Genomic DNA, 17,593 nt, shown 5'->3' on the forward strand with positions numbered 1-17,593 from the left:
GGGTCTTGATATGTGAGATGGTTATTCAGAGTAGGAACAGCAGTCATTAGTAAAATGATCCACAGGACTGATTGTGAAGAGGGAAAAAGTGGCACACAATGATACTGATGGTACAAATTCTAAAGCAAAGTGGGTATTTTCATTTCTGTTCTTTCCTTTCCATTTCATGGAGTGTGATGCCAATACCTACATTGTAAGAAGAGTCTGAGTGGGAAAAAAAAATCAAGAAAGTCAAGTTTGAAGCTTTCACAAGATCAAAAAGTTTGGAGCTCCTGCCCCAACAGGGAGCCATGCCAGGACTTTGGCAAGAGGGGATGACACTTCTGATTTGAACTTGAGACATAAGGCTCAGGCAGCTTCAGTAGGGATACTCAGCCTCCCCAGTTGTTCCAGTAGAACAGGGCTGCTCCAGGAAATGAGGAGACCTGGATTCAGGTCTCAAGCTCCTGTACACACTGGTCTGCCCTGTATATCTGCTGCCTGAGAGCTGGTGGGCCGGTCACCCAGGACTTGTTCTTTACCTATGCCTGGGTTCACACACCCCGTGGCACAACATAGCACGTTTTTAGTGAGTGGGTCAGAGGGATGCCAACAAGGACAGAGCAGAGGGGAAAGTGCTCAGTGATATTTGAAATATAGGGTTGATGGGTCTTAGTACTTGAAAGACATCAAAGAATAATTTTGGATTCAGATCTATGGTAAAATATGGTGAATATATTTTAAAACAGTGTTCTGTTCACTTGAAAATTGCTGAGAAAGCTTATTTTAAATGCCTCTACACAAAGTTTGATAGACATGTGAGGCCATGCATGGGTTAATTATTTTGATTTAGCCATTCCACTGTGTAAAAATATTTCAAATACCTTTGCAAACATAAATATTGATTATTTTTATATTACAATTAAAATATTTTAATTATTTTAAAATAGAAGTTACCTAAAGAGTCCAAAACTAAAAATGGAAGGAAAAAAAAGAATAAAGGAAGGGAGAGCGGGAAGGAGGAAGAACAGAAGAGAGGAAGGAGAGGGAAGAAGGAAGGGAGGATGAAAAAAGAAGGTCATTGTTGCAGTCAGGTTTGCGTTGCTGGTGGAAATCACCTGACCAAGAGCAGCTTGTGGGGAAAAAAGGTTTATTTTGGTTTACAGGCTTGAGGAGAAGCTCCATGATGGCAGGGAATATGATGACATGAGCAGAGGGTGGACATCACCTCCTGGCCAACATCAGGTTGACGATAGGAGAGTATGCCAAACACTGGCAAGGGAAAACTGGCTATAACACCCATAAGCTGGCTCCCAACAATACACTGCCCCTAGCAGGTGTTCATTCCCAAATCTCCTTCAGCTAGGAACCTAGCATTCAGAACACTTAAGTTTATGAGGGACACCTGAATCAAACCACTACCGTCATGAATTAGAATGGCAGTTGGCCAGATTTCTTCTAAGCAGGCATGGAGTCAGTTTCATTACTCAAGCTGAGTGGGTCCTAGTCATACCAGGCAATATAGGGATTGATTGTCAGCTGAGAATCTGTGAGTACTGGCCATGACCCTCAGCCTCTACCGCTGCAGGTGTGGGGGTTAGTAAACACCCCTGTTAAGTCATCTCGTTCTTGGGTAGGTCACTACTCTGCATCTACCTGAAACAAGAAAGGTTTCCATTAGAGTTTCAGCTAATAGCATTTTCTTTTGCTGGAATCTGAATAAAAGACAAGTTCCTCATTAATAAAAATAAAAAAACCTAATTCTTCAGTGCTACTGTTGAGTTTAGTCTCTATTTGTATTTTTAAGTTCTGAGGAAGGCTAGGGGCCCATATTGAGGAGCTCAGAGGCTTCTTTGGCTCATGTAAGGCCCTGGGTTTTCATTTCCATCTCTCCAAGTTACTTTTTTAAATTACTTACTTATTTACTTACTTCTTTATTTTTATGAGAAAGGGGGAGAGAGAGACAGAGATAGAAGGGCATGCCAGGGCCTCTGCCTCTAGCCACTTCAAACAAACTCCAGACACATGGGCCATCTTGTGCATCTGGCTTACATGGGTACTGGGGAATCAATCCTGGGTCCTTAGGCTTACAGGCAGGTGTCTTAACTGCTAGACCATCTCTCTAGCCCCTATTTCCCCAAGTCATTAATGCCAACTCTGTTCTGTTAGAATGGAGTCTGTATCTTTCCACAGAGCTCTAAACCATGCTGAGGAAAGCTTTTGGTTATTTATCCACTTTTGTTCAAAACTGTCCTGACATTCCCACAATTCCACTTGAACAAAGAACTGAACTCTGCTTCATAAACAATATCCCACACAAAAGAGAAAGCTATTACTTTGTGCATTCCTAGCTACTGCATAAAGAAATGCAACAGCTTCCAAATAAAGCCAGGCAGTGTGTCCTACAAGAGAGAGTGTTTTGTCAGGGCCACAAATGAGTTGAATAGGTGAGTCAGGAAATCAGCCACCCACTCTGCTACTGAGCTTGGAACTTTTAAAAAAAGAACTCATTTAATTAGTTCACTGACAGGGCTTGGTTTTAGACACAATGTCCAAGATGCTCAGCAATCCCAGGGGACAGCCTTGGACAAGGTAACAGCAGGTCTGCTCAGCCCTTGCCCTGTCATGAGAACAGCCCTAGCCCAAGGCTGGACTCATTTAAAATGAGCCTTCTCACAAAGCAGGGGGAATATTCTAGAGACCATGTGGATAGGAGAGAGAAAGGCCCATCAGATTTTTTTGAACTTCTGGTTGCAGTAAAGGATTTGGTCAATTTTTATACGTGTGTGCACATGTGCTCATATTAGATGCATGTGTGTGCATGTTGTGTGCAGGTGTGTGTGCCATTACAGCAACCTATGTGCTGTCCTGTGGCTAGGAGCCTCAGTAGCCAGAGCAAAAAGCTGGATGTCCTGCTCCATCACTCTTCTACGCATTGTTGCTTGAGACAGAGTCTCTTACTGATCCAAGAACTTGCTAGTTTTTTCTACAAGCTCCCATGATGCTCTGTCTTTGCTCCTCCACAGGACTGGGGTTACAGACTGATATGCCTGTGTCCAGCTTGTTAATGTGGGTTATGGAGATTGGAACTCAGACAGTGTCAGGCCCTCATGCTCATGCAGGAAGTGCACTTAGCCACTGTGCCATCTCTTCTGCCCAGATTTGGTTGCTTTTGCTTTGTCTCACTGTTGCTCCACATGCCTTTCCACAGCAAGAGACAGAGATTCACTGGGGGGTTGGAGCTGCTTCACTTTATTCTCTCTACTACGTGATTTTGTGGCTTCAGGAAGAAAAAAAGAGCTTTGCTTCTCAAACTAGTAATAAGAGGAATAAGTGCATAATGATCTTATGTTCAAATAGCTGAATATACCACAAACACACACACACACACACGCCTTCTAGGACCGTGGAATAGTGTGATAACTGAGTGATGGAGAAGTGCCACTGAATCATTGGAAAGAGTTTGAGCAACCAAATAGCAGGGGCTGTGGCAGCTGAGTGAGGTGCAGCCAAGTGGAGGGCTGTACTTCTGAGAAGCTAGTGAGGAGGGATGGAGGGCAAAATCTGGACTGGCTATGGAGCTGTGGTGTGTGTAGGGGAGGGTGCTTTTGTATAGATGCTAAATGGAATAAGTCAGAGGAAAGGGGTTGAAGATAGAGAAAAGAAGAGGTAAGTGTTGGAGTGAGGTCTGCAAAAGACAGAGGATATAGGAAGGACAGAAGGAAGGTTATGTTTCTTGGAAAAGCAACATCATTTGCTGAGAGCCAGGAACCAATGCCTGAGTCATGCTACAGCAGAAGAAAAATGTATAGAAAACCTCCTGGGGTAGGAATTCAAGGATAGGACAGACAATTCTAAGTTTTTCAAAGAAACCCCAACACTGAATTAAAGCAATATCTTAAAAATTAATTTCTGTGCAGCGTGGTGGCTCACGCCTTTAATCCCAGCACTTGGGAGGCAGAGGTAGGAGGATCACTGTGAGTTTGAGGCCACCCTGAGACTCCATAGTGAATGCCAGGTCAGCCTGAGCTAGAGTGAGATCCTACTTCAAAAAGCCAATAATAATAATAATAATAACTTCTTCCATGGACTTACAGTTAAGATGGCAGAATGTGAGTCACATGAAAGAAACTAGTCAGGAAGAAAGAAGTAAGATTCTATACAATCCACCATTTTCAAAGAATAAAGATGACAGAGAAAAGGAGATCCAAGATCTATCAATATGAAAAGATAGCCACTGTCCACCATGTGATGTTCCACCTCTACCACTTCTGTTGGGGCCCAGGAGATATTACAGAGTAGTAAGCAGTGGCATGAATACTGCTCTCACTTCTAGCCTGACAACCAGCTCCATAGTGAGGGAGACAGACAGTGTGGTCAATCAAAACCTATCAAAGTATAAATCCAGAGGCTATAGAGAACTCAACACTAAATCAGATTGCCAACAGACCTGTCATGGATCAGAGAACATTGCAGAAGAGTGGGTAGGAAGATTGTAACAGCCACAGAGTGAGTAGGAATGCCCTGAAGTATGCTTACCATTACCCCAAAGGGACTGGCTGAGGTCTTCATGACCCACAGTGAATACAATAAGCCACTGAGAAGGGCCCCCAGGAAATGGGACAGGGTCAAAGGGATAAGAGTATAAGCTGTTATACAAAATAAAATTTTAAAAAATAATTTATTCATTATATACAATTCTTACCATTACTATAACTACATAAAAATATCAAAACTAGTCTTAGAAGAAACAATACTGATGACTGCCTAGCTTCATCAGTATATCAACGTTTTGACTAATAAATGATGTTTTGTATTTTTTTTAAAGGCTATTTCTTCAAGTGACCAACTTCTGGATGTTCTTTCAAGAACCTCAAAATCTTTGGGGTGATTTAGTGACAGTACCTTCCCTAGAATCTCCATGAGCAGCACTCAGACACATATTTTCTTCATGTTTTACAAAGAATTTAAATTTCAAATGATATTTCAATGTGTCAGCTAGCAGCCTCAACAAGGTGTGCCTGGGTCGATAGACAACAAGACATTATAGTCCTACCCTTGTCGCTCCCAGGCATCATTCAGCCCTGTCAGCATGTTGCTCTCCCTTGAGTGATCTCTATGGTTTTCCCCACAAATCAGTATGTATGAAACTTATCTGTGACACATGGAGAATCAGAAATGGATCAGGATTCAGCAGCTGAATTAGCACTGGGCTTGATAGGTAGAGAGTTCTGAAATTCTCACATGTGAGAGCCTGGTATTCTCCCAGATGAGAGCCTGGTATTCTTTCTCCCAGATGAGGCAGCATTCTTCCTTTTCATACAATGGTTGCTGTGAAGTTGAAGTGTGTTTTCTTTGTCTCAGAGGAAGGATAGAGGGAGACATTCTCCATTAACTTTTCCCACTTTCCTATGTGAGATTTTAGGGAGAGATTTCTGAATGCTGTGGTTATCTGGGAACAGCTGGAATACAGGAATTATATGAGCCTTGACATCACTACATGGATGGGTGTGCTTTACCAGGGAAACTCTGCATATTTCAATCCTAGAAGTACAGTTGGAAACCCGAGCTCTTCTGAACAAGGCCAGGGAGATGATGCCCGGTCTGGAGAGCTCATTATCACGTTACTGTGTTGAGGTCATTTTAAGGTGTGTTCTTTAGCACCGCGAGTGACTTAAGCCCCATAACATGGCAATTTGATGTGACCTGCAGTGTGATGCAGCATTTTGTTGAAAGTTGGTGGTGAAGGAGGTGTGCTATGCCAGCACACTGTTGCAGCCCACCTCTCCCAAAACTTCTTGAGAGATACCAACCTAATACCCAAAGTGATGAGCCCAAGGGCTCCTGGGGTTTCCTGAGAATATCCAGAAAGAATGTCCAGGTCAATTGTTTTTCACAATAATAGGAAAGTATGGCTTGCAATTTTCATTCTTATTTTTTTAAAAAAACATTTTATTATTATTTATTTACTTATTTGACAGAAAAAGAGAGAGAGAGAGAGAGAAAATGGGTGGGCCTCCAGCCACTGCAAATGAACTCCAGATGTGTGCGCCCCCTTGTGCATCTGGCTAATGTGGGTCCTGGGGGAATTGAACCTGGGTCCTTTTGCTTTGTAGGCAAATACTTTAACCACTAAGCCATCTCTCCAGCCCAACTATTGTTATTTTTAATTAACCAATAACATGTTTTGAGATTTGTCTTAATTGCTTTTTTTTTGTTTGTTTTGGTTTGTTTTTCGAGGTAGGGTCTTTCTCTAGCCCACGCTGAGCTGGAATTCACTATGTAGTCTCAAGGTGGCCTCGAACTCATGGCGATCCTCCTATCTCTGCCTCTGCTGAGATTAAAGGTGTGAGCCTCCACGCCCAGCATGATTTGTCTTCATTTCTAATAGGATGAATGCTAATAGATGTAATATGCATGAATAAAATCTCTTTAGCATGCTTTCTAAGTGATGACTTGTAGAGGGTTGTGATGCAAAAAAAAAAAAAAAAAAGTCTGAGAACCACTTCGACTTTTGTATATAACAACTCACTTCCTCAGCATCTAGAAGGAGACCAGCAAAGCCTCCTGCTTAGGAGGAACGTGAAAATGGCTCTTCACTTTACTTTCTGGAGAGCTCAGTTGGGATTCTGACCCCTGCTGAGGAAGGCTTCCTGGGTCTTAATATATTTTGCCATGCAAGTACCAGCTTTCATTTTGGCAACATGCAGAGGATTTCCAATGACCCTCAAATGAGGAACAATATTTTTTTTTGCATTAACTCACCTATAATGTTTTTAGAGTCACATTTCTGTTACTTGTGTCTAAGACCCATCTTCAAAGGTTAGCACTAGGTATTTCCTCAGCATATAGCAGCATAGTATGCACACTGACCATCACAAGACTTTTCTTGAAGTCACCATGGTGCATGTGTTTGAGAATCTACTTCCTCTTGCTTAAAAGCCAGAGCTATAACCCTGAATATTCTGGGGAGGGGAGGGAAGTGTAAAAAGAATCATGAAATTTGACATTAAGGAAAGAAAATGACAGCACATACTGAAGACTGGGAAGAGAGAAACTTGAGAACAATAGAACCTGGAACATTTTTAGGTCTTGAATCTGGGAACTTATGGATTGAATTCTACTTGACACTATAGCTAGCACTTTGATATTCTTCCCAAAGGTACCTACCACAAGAATATTCTAAATTTAACATTAGCAAAGAACATAAACATTTAACAAAGGCCCAATTTTCTCACCAATGGGGTTTAATGAGCCATGGTGTAGTTTAATGGGGAAATCTGTGTGGCATACCCAACATCTGAGTAAGGATGACTCAGCCTGCTGCACAAGCATGATCCAATCAGGATAATCGCTTAAGCACTTTGCCATTTTAAAAGTTAAAATGGCAGGCTAATGTTGACTTACAAATCTTGAAATAAATTTAAAGAAAAGCCCAATAAAAGCAAATAGCAGTGAAAGATAGATTGGGTCACAGAGCTCAGCACTTAGAGGCTCATTACATCTAAAGCAAGAGACACCAGTGCAGAGATAACTGATTAGTCAGAAGATGCAAAATAAGAGGGTTTCCACAGAATTTTCTCTTACTCTAAAAAGATATGAATCAGATATCTATCATTTCCCAAGCTACGGATATCACAGGATTATTCTAAAATGGAGGAACAAAACAGAGGGAACTTCCAAAGGCAAAGGAGGGTTATGTGGGAGAGGAAGGAAAAAAATGCTGGAAGAAAGGAGTCATTTCCAGGACCGAAGCTCATTTGCAGAATGCTTGCCTGGTCTGCTCACAGCCCTAGATTTGAGCCCAGCATGACAAAAAAATTCGCAGTGGGAATTTCATGAATCTACTTATGACATAATCCTGTATGGGGGTTTAAATGATAGTCTGTCCTCAAAGCTGGCAATAAACAAATCTCTACAACATGTGAATGTATTTTTTTACACAGCACAAGGGCTCTGGAGATTTGAACATGGTAGAAAACTTTAAATCAGCTGTATTATGTTAGGTTATCTGGGGCAAGGATCTTCTAATCGCATAAGTTCTTAAAAGTGAAAAATTTTTAGGCTATAGTGTGAGAGAAAATTGAAGAGATATGGATAAAGGAAAGTTGGGAAAATTCTAGATGTGAGGTTATAACCACCATTGTTAGCTCTGAGGTGCAGACCTTACTTCTTTATTCTTTTTTCACTCCCTCCCCTCCCCAGAATATTCAGGGTTATAGCTCTGGCTTTTAAGCAACAGAGGAAGTAGATTCTCAAACACATGCACCATGGTGACTTCAAGAAAAGTCTTGTGATGGTCAGTGTGCATACTATGCCCCGACATGCTGAGGAAATACCCAGTGCTAACCTTTGAAGATAGGTCTTAGACACAAGTAACAGGAGGGGGAGAGAAAAAGAGAGAGAGAGACAGACATATAAATAGATTAAGACCTTGAGGATTCATGGGTGACTCTTTTGGCCAGTATGGATATGATGTCTTGGTTCTATGAGTGCACGAAACTACATTCTGCCAAAAACCTGAATAACCTTGGAGTTTATTTCTATAACTTCCTGAGAAAAAGCCTTGCCATCAACACTTTCATTTTGTCCTAGTGGAACTCAAACACAGAATCCAATTGAACCAGTCTGGACCTCTGACCTTCAGAATTGTGGAGCAATAACATTGTGCTGCAATAATCTGCTATGCGTGGTGACCAATTATGGCTGCCCTGGCATACACGTTCTGATTTTCCCCCACTAGAGCAACATGGTGGCTTGACCACGACCCATGCATTTGACTTAACAGAACATGGGCTCCCGAGTAAGACTGTGGCTGGAAGAATCCTATTTCTAGTTGTTACACAGCCCTTTCTGCCTCTATTACCCCAGAAATCACTTAGACAAATGCATGTGTAAGATCATGCTTAACAAGGAAAGCCCAAATCAGTGAGAAGGCTGTGGGTTTCTGCTTGTGGCTATGAGCACTCACCCTGTGTGCACATCTCTTGGCACCACCGTCTCACCCTGTAGAGCCCTCGCGTGCACAGGCTGTGTTGGTTTACACTTCAAGCATCGTTTTACTCCTCAGTGCTTACCTTCTCTGGGATGCACCATTGAATGCAGTCACTGTGAGGGGCTGGGAGAGCGGAGGCCTGAGTAAACATCCCAGGGTAACAAGGGGGCCAGCCAAGACCAAGAAGAACAAGGCCCAACTCATAAAGAAGCTCTTGGGAGAGAAGCCAATGATGGCTCTTTGAATTTTCTCCCTGAACATTTTTGTATCTTTCAAATTTCTCACAGTAAGTGCACAGCATTTTTAGAATCAAAATTAAAAGAAGGCTAGCCACAAAACTGGCCAAACTTAACAGAAACATAAAGCTTTTACCCAAAGCCCCTTTCTCAGGCCACCAATGCCAGATGTGAGGACCCAACAATTTTTTAGGACTTATCCTTTAGCTTCCAGACCTGACCCCCTTATGTGGCATGACACTGTGGTTCCTTCCTATTTCCCCAAGAAATTTCCTTCTTTCTTTTTGAGGAGATTAGCCTCTGCTTACCTTCAACCTCTGCAACACCTCTTTCTCTTTCCCTTGGGAACCTATCCCTTTAGTACACATGCCACTCAAATTCCCTTCTCACTCTGCTAAGTCTCCTGAGAAATCTCTTCCGCACTTGGGGACCTCAGGCTCCAGTCTTTCTCTTCTTCTGATCAACTTCCTGTGCAGCTAGTGCCCAGACAGCTCCCCCTGGGAGTGGGTCTTGTGCAGAAATCTTACTATGCGTCGGCTATGTGTGTGGCATTCAAATAGATGGCCTGTTGGTTCTCCCTTCTATAACCACCAAGCTCAGTAAATCTGCTTTTGTTCTTGAATGACCTGTCCCAAAGAATGACATCATGATCAACCTTGAAACTTTGTGATTGTGTTTTTTAAAAAAATACTGTGACTTATCCTATTTACAATGAAAAAAAAAAAAAAAAAACCCTGGCTTTAAAGAATACAATACTGAGAGTCAAACCACATTTTGCAGTTGAGTAGTTTACAAGGTCAGGCAAGGAGAGAAGAAGAAACTAGTTGCAAAGGTCCTGTATCCAATGCTGCAGCATTTGTTATTTCTGAAATTTTGGCCCTGTACAGTAATCCTCTCTGGCCTTGAAAATGATATAAAGATCAAAAGTTCAGTTGTGGATAAATCATTTTCCTATGGGAAAGGAGCAGGCTTTTAAACTACCCCCTAAGGCATAGCATGCAAACATGGCTATTTCTTTCAGCTGGTTATCTTGGATAACTCGTTGGTATCAGTAGTGCAACTTTTTTTATTAGGAAGGAGGGAAATGGAATAAGGAGACCTACAGTAATATATTAAACCAGTACCCATAAGCATACCAGTCATTCCCAACACTCCTGGCCAGGCTGAAGTTTGGGTGAATGACAATACACTATTAAACACAAAACATTCCAAATTGCATGTCTCTTTTTGTGGTATCACCCAATTTCCTGAAGCACTTGCATAGTTGGTTGTCATCCATTACTGTCTTCAGTTCTGTTCCGTACAGCTGACTTTCCAGAACTGGGCTTCCAACTTCTGAGGCAAGACCTGCATGCCAAGGCCTTGCTCTTCACCACGGTGCTGGAGTAAAGATCAGGGGTTGGAAACACAGCTCTGATTTTCAACTAAGCGGACTTGGGGAACTTGGTGATCTCGATGAGGCAGCTCAGCTCCACTGAGCTTCAACTGAGTGGCACTGGCAAAAGAAGATAACTGTTCTGCCCTCAGCAGTGTTTGGAGGCTAGCTAAATGGGATCGCTGCTGCAAAGTGCTGGGCATGCTGTAAATGTGCAAGTACTAGTGGTTACTATTACTGTGATTTTTCCTGTCATAAAGCCATTAGTGTGTCTGTCCAGGAAGCAAAATGGTAATTTCCTCTTTTTTGTTTCTCATTTGACACTCAAAAATAACTTAAGTAGAGAAAAAACAGACGTCAAAGGGAGTAGGGATGAATACTCTTCCGCCTATTCTTCTCAAAGTCCCCTTGATTTCTACATTTGGACAGAACACATAGTTCTTATTGTGTATGGTAAGCTCTCTTTCTGAAACTTGGAGTCCTTGTCTGAACATGAAAAGGCTGGAAAGATTGTCTGTAAGGTTCTTCTACATCTAAAATGTTATGACTCTCAGAATCCAAACCCCAAACTATCAATTGCAGACATAGAGTATATTATTCGCATTCCCTCATTTTTCGTCTGAGGCCCTAGTGAGACCCTGGGATGAAAGGTGAGGCTAATAGAAGTTCAAAGAACAGAATGCAATAAGAAGAACAAGGAAAGCCATCAATGAGTTTAAACCATCTTTGCTTGAATCAGGGGGCACTGTCTCTCTGACCTTGATCTCAATGGCATCTGACCCCAGGGATATTCTGCTAATGTTGAGCAGGTCAGGGCACAGTGTCTGTGTTCTGGATGGGAGTGAAAAAAGTGCTCCTTGTGGGCCTATCTCTTATAGAAGAGAAACAGGGTTCTTGGTTCCTCCAGATGGCACATTATCTTCTTCACACAGGCAAAATGTTGGCTGTGGTGTGGGAGACAAAGCTTCTCCTGTCAGAGTGCTACATGACCCTGCAGCGTTCACGGTCACCTAGACGACTACTGCTTTACCTTTCAAACTTCTTGCCAGTGCCTGTAAGCATGTTCCTCTTTGGGCTGGCAGGTTCTCAAGGGCATAACCTGTGTTGGTTAACATCTGCTCTCGGTCCCCCTCAGAGCCTGCTACACAGCAGCTTCTCGGTGAGTGTTCAATGAAATCAACAGGGAAATGAGAATGCAATGCTTGGGTTCCATTTTGTCCCCAAACTTCACTGGCACATCATTATTCTGTTTTGAAAAATGGCAGTTGTGGGACAAAGAATGCGGATTTGCCTGGCTCCCACTTCTCCCACTTGTGAGCCTTCTAAAATTAAACAAAGTCATGAAATAATACTTAGAAACTCTGATTCTTAGAATGGAGAAAGTCAACTGGCTGTTGGAGAACAAGCAAGATGCTATGCTTGTGCATAATGAGTGTCATCAATAGAGGACATACTCTCCAGGTAGAAATTTTCAGATGGAGCTTTTGATTTTCTAAGCAGATTTGAGATGCTGCTTCTATGTACTGATTCAAGTACAACTTTATGGGTGGATTAGTGGCATTACTGATTATTTAACTGGCAAAAATTGATAAGGTATTTTGATCACATAGCTGCTAGTATCTTGTCAGAATGTAGCCTTGAAACCTAAGGAAACAAAAGCCCTGGCTTTCTTATATATCTTCCACTGGCTTACTGTGAAATGTTAAGTGTTCTTAAAATTTCTCTACACCCCAATTGTTTTACCTAAGAAGTGGGTATTTTCTACCCAGGAAAATGATCTGAAAAGAACAGAAACACACTTGTGTGTGGATGCTATTTGAGTTCTTTGAAAGAGATATGCACTATAAATCCAAGCTGGTATTTTTATTTCTAAGTAAATTTGCTCAAGAATAGAATCTGGGTTTATATGACGGTATTTTATGGACTTAGGTTTATGTGGAGGCTTTTAAACTGATGCCATCACAGAGTGCTTCCCATGGAACTGGATAGACGCAGAAAATTCAGTCGAGAACTGTTAAGTGACCCTGTATGGGTCTGAATCAGATGCAGAGAAAATGGCTGGTCTGTCTGTAGTCTCTCAAAGCCTGCTCGCTCAGGGGGTAAAGAGCTCTGGGCTTTTCAGAGGCGTAACACTTTTCCCCTTGGAATTCAATGAAAACACACGAACATTCATTGTCTTATTGCTCCTGTTTCCCATAACCATTACAATGCAAAGTTACCACCAAATATTAGATACTGAAATCTGGCAGTCACCTACAAAGACTGTGAATAATTCAGGTATATGAACTTTATGGTGAGCATCTGTCTTTTATTCTTAATGATACGGGTAAGAATACACTACTTAGCAGACATTAAACCGATGCTGTCTTTGTTCAGGAGTCAGCCTTAGTGCTGACGGAACTACTTTGTCAATTACATTACATATGATTTTTCTGGCTGTGAATAAAAATTTATTGTTTCCTCTTGAATTCTCAGTATACCATGTTGATAGCACCGGAGAGGAGGACCTGTAATCCTGGTGTTCTCCGACACTCTGAAAAGCAGAGGCAGAGAGGGCCAGAGGTAGAAAAGATCAACATGCAATGCCATGTAGAAAGACAGCTGGATGTAGGCAAACAAATAAATAAAGAACATGATTAAATAGTGAACTCCAACATGAACAGAGAGCACGGTCGCGGAGACTGAAGGAAAACAAAACTGAAAAAATAAAATTCTCTTGTTATGCCAATGTTACTAATCATTTCTCTTGCATTAATAAAATGAAGATTTTAACTGAGGAGTTCAATGACAAATAAAAAAATTGTGAGAGACAGCCCAATTAAGTCACCCTTACTGAAGAGGCTTTTCTCCAAAAATAACAGTTCTGCTTTTAATTATATATTCTTGGGTCTGTTAATCAACCATCTTCCTCAAGGCTAAGCTTGGTGCAAATAACAGGGAAGGATTCAGCAAAATACTCTGTTTAATTAGAAAGAATTTAATTAAAAATATTTTTATACACATGACCAATCACCATTATTTATGCAGATGTTCATTCCTTTATGCCTTTTTGGAAATGCCCCCACCCCACTTTAATGTGCTCTGCTTCTGCAAGAACTGCTGCGGAATGAGAAGCACCCTGACTGGTAGTTAATACCTATTTTTATCAAAACAGCCGTGCAGCTCACACATCACCCGAGCAGCCGTAACCATAGTAACCCCAAATAGAAAGGGTCTTCAGATTATCAATGTGATCAAAGGTAGATAGTTCATGCTCCTCTGGAAAAGTTACTCTGTGGTAAACTTGAAAGGATAAAGGCAGCTTTAAAAAAAAAAAATCTGCTACTTAAATGTAAAATGAAATTGTGACTTGCAAATATGGGGTATGGAAATGCCTTTCATTTTGGACAACTCATTTCCTCAAAGTGTTAATAGCAGAAAAGATGAAATTCTCTTTGCATATTTCTCTAGTGCTGTCTGATTATGACTTGAAGACAATAATAACCATTTTTCCAAGTTGGAGATTTTGTTCCTGAGAAAAACTCCACACTCAGGAGCACTATAAAACAAGAAGCCATATTTATTGTTCTTGGACTCAATGGGAGGGTGGCTCTGGGCAAAGGAGGTTGTACACACATCCTATGGGTTGAACCACAGACTGTGACTCAGGGCTGGACTGGCAGTCAAATCTCCAAGGAAAGCCATCTTAATTAGCAGTGGAGTGGGTTCAAACATCAGTACTAACCCAAACACTGATCTGAATTAGGCTTTATAATGGGTGAGCAGAGTAGGATGGGGTGGGAAAACAAGAGAAGGCAGAGATAAAAGGTTACAGTGCCCAGGCTTACTTACCCTACCACAGAAGCCTTCATGACTATTCTCTGTCATGCCTGGTGGAGTACCAGGGTTAGCACTCAGAAACACCATGACTGCCCTAAATTTAGAATATCTGAATACACAACAGAAATAACAAAAAAGGCAGAAATTCCACATGAAGGTAAACATGCTCTGATTTTTTTATTATAAAATTTGTTTATCTTTGAGATTTACCATGGAAGTAGACAGGCAAGTAGTTAAATATGAGAAAGCAATTATTTATCATGGTCACTTTAAAAGAGAAGGGATACCTGGCAAGTTATGACACAATTATCTAAAACCTCAATAAAATGCCCAATAATTCACTGGTAGTAAATTTGATTACAAAACACTGAGCCACTTTGAAGAAAATTTTCTGTATATCATTATTTTGTATACCATATTCTAGACACCATTGTATGTCAGATTATTTGATCTGACAGCTCTGTGAAGAGAGAGAAGGTCCATTCTGTTTCCTGTGTTTTGACACCTGTGTTAAGGATATGGAATATGAGATTCCAAGAAGTTGAGGCCCTAAGCTGGAGTGTTCCTTCCACCCAGGACACCAATCCTGTAGTGGACGTTTTCAACATCCAGGACATGGTTGGCAGTGATATATTTGAAAGAAAGAGGCAACACACACAGACAGAGAGGTAGAGAGAGAGAGGGAGGGAGGGAGGAAGAGAATTGGTGCATTAGAACCTCCAGCCACTGCAAACGAACTCCAGATGCTTGTGCCACCTTGTGCATCTCACTTACGTGGGTCCTGGGGAATCAAACCTGGATCCTTTGGCTTTGTAGACAAGTGTCTTAACTGCTAAGCCATCTCTCTAGCTCACAATTGGCACTTGTGAGCACTAGAAGACCTAGCCTAACTTAGTTTGTAGGGAACTCTCCTGCAGTTTCTCCTTCATGGCCAGTTTTCAGAAATGAAGTTTACTATCAGAGGTGAAAGTTTCAGAGGTTTGTAGTAGCACTGTTTGCATTTGTTTATTTACCTATTTGTTTATTTTTATTTATTAACTTTTCAGTGTGTGCATAGAACCCAGGGTCTGTACATGCTAAGCAAGGGCAACATCCTAACCCCACTTTCTACCCTTCAGGACACTCCTGGGGACTAAGAAGAAATTCACATTATTCTACCTAGAGATACAGACAACAAGATGTATCTTTATCATAATTGTAGAAGGACATATGATGTGTGCCACCCTTAAGTTTGCATGCATGTCCTGCAAGAGCATAAATTCCTAATTATTGTAGCCTAAAACCCTGGGTGGAACTGAATTTATTTCACTCTATAATTCATTCAGAAGAGCAAATATTTCTCTTGTCATTTTTATACTCATCAGACCTGTAGTTTACAGAATTAGTACCAACTGACACTTGTTATAACAGGTTATTAGAACCAACCCTGGGCCCACTGAATCGGAATTCATGGAGGCCAGACCCAGGAGTCTTTGCTAACATACTCTCCTTATGAGCCTTATGCATGCTTAACCTGGAGAATAACCAATGTAGAGCAGGAAGAGAAGTTAGCCATCCTCACATTTCTCTAGAAATACATGAGAAAAATCAGTCCTAGAAAGGGTACATGGCCTGCTTTAATTTTCTCTGCCCATGTGAAGCAGGAGTTGAGCAAGATCTCAGATCTCATAACTTCTGATAATACACATAGTACGGAGCCCTGACACATGTCAGGAGAGGCTGGTTGGGGTCAGCATTAGCAGAACTGACTTTGACTTTGTATCCGTATTCCTCTTGGCTTGTAATTTCAATAAATGAATTATCATCCATGCATTCAATTTAGTCTCCAGACAGGATAAATGCCACCATGAATTTTCTAAATTCAATTAACGGGAGTCAGTAGTCTCCTTATAAAAGCAGCATGCAGTGCTTAGGGCCTCATTGAGCACTTTGGATTCTCAGCACATGTCAGCTGCTGGAGGGAGTCAAGATGTGTGACTTACAAGTCATATGTGAATTCACTGATTTTGCTTGAATTTCATGGCATATAAAAAACATCATATTGAGTTTAAGATTTTTCTTTCAAGATTTTTTTCATTACATTCATAGTGATTTACTAATATGATAAAAATGATTGCTTAATTTTTCCAACTTTCATAAAATTCTGGATTTTACTATTAAGTACATAGATATACTTTCGCACACATATCTACATGTGATTATAGTGTACACATACCCCTCTACTTTGTTTTATTTGTGTGTGTGTTATCCATGGTATCTGCTGTGTATGAGATGTGCATACGCTGTGTTCATGTGTGCCAGGGCTAGAGTGGATGGTGGGTGTCCTCTTCACCTTATTTCCCTAAACTTCAAGCTCCCCATTTTTCGTTAGACTGGCTGACTGGCGAGCCCTAGCACTCCTCCTGTTTCTGCTCTTCTTAGCTGTGTGGTTAAAGACATGCCTGCTCATGCCCAGCTTTTTGCATGGGTGTAGGTGATGGAGCTTGGGCACTCATGCTTGCACAAGACCTCTTACCTGCCAAGCTATCTCCACAGACCCTACTCTGTCTTAATAGTAGGTTTTCGTTTCCTTTTTGGTATGTCTTTTTCCTCATCTGTTTACATGCTGAATTCCTAGCTCCTTCTTGCTTCCCAACTTTACAACCTAGCATATGTCCCGCCAGGTTCTCTTTACATTGAGATTCTCTGTATAATAATCACCACACACATTTACAACAGACGTTCAATTCAAATTTTAAACTGAGAATATTGTCTATGAGATTCACAGTCCTAACACACTTCTGGAAACTAGTTCCCTCACTGCCTGAAGATAGTGAGAGGATGCTGAGTGGTGGAATTTGTAAAGGGGGTTCTTTTGCTCCTGTGAACTATGTTTACTCCTCATCTAGATGCTTTGGAAAGGAATTGCATCTAGCCCAACAGTCAACGTAAGATGTCACTCATGGTGTTTGGGGACACAGTGGCATAACATTTGATTCACCTGAGAAATCTCAGAAACAGTGATTGTATAATGCTCTGATGGCAGCTTATAATCAAGTTATACACACACACACACACATACAGGCATGGGAGCTGCTTATCAATATATAAACACATAAAAGTGACATTTATTTTTAAATTTGGAATCATGAGCCTGGGAAGATGGCTCAACAATCAAAGCTACTTGTGTGTAAAATCCTTCCACCCCGG

At 41.3% G+C, this 17,593-nt stretch overlaps 1 protein-coding gene across 1 annotated transcript in view; it reads right to left on the bottom strand.

Annotated features, from left to right (window-relative positions):
* Slc9a9 (solute carrier family 9 member A9) overlaps positions 1–17,593 on the bottom strand; it is a 631,054-nt gene that overhangs the window by 426,005 nt on the left and 187,456 nt on the right. The window lies entirely within an intron of this gene.

The sequence above is a fragment of the Jaculus jaculus genome, chromosome 17, assembly GCF_020740685.1.
Source record: "Jaculus jaculus isolate mJacJac1 chromosome 17, mJacJac1.mat.Y.cur, whole genome shotgun sequence".
Classification (NCBI taxonomy): Eukaryota; Metazoa; Chordata; class Mammalia; order Rodentia; family Dipodidae; genus Jaculus; species Jaculus jaculus.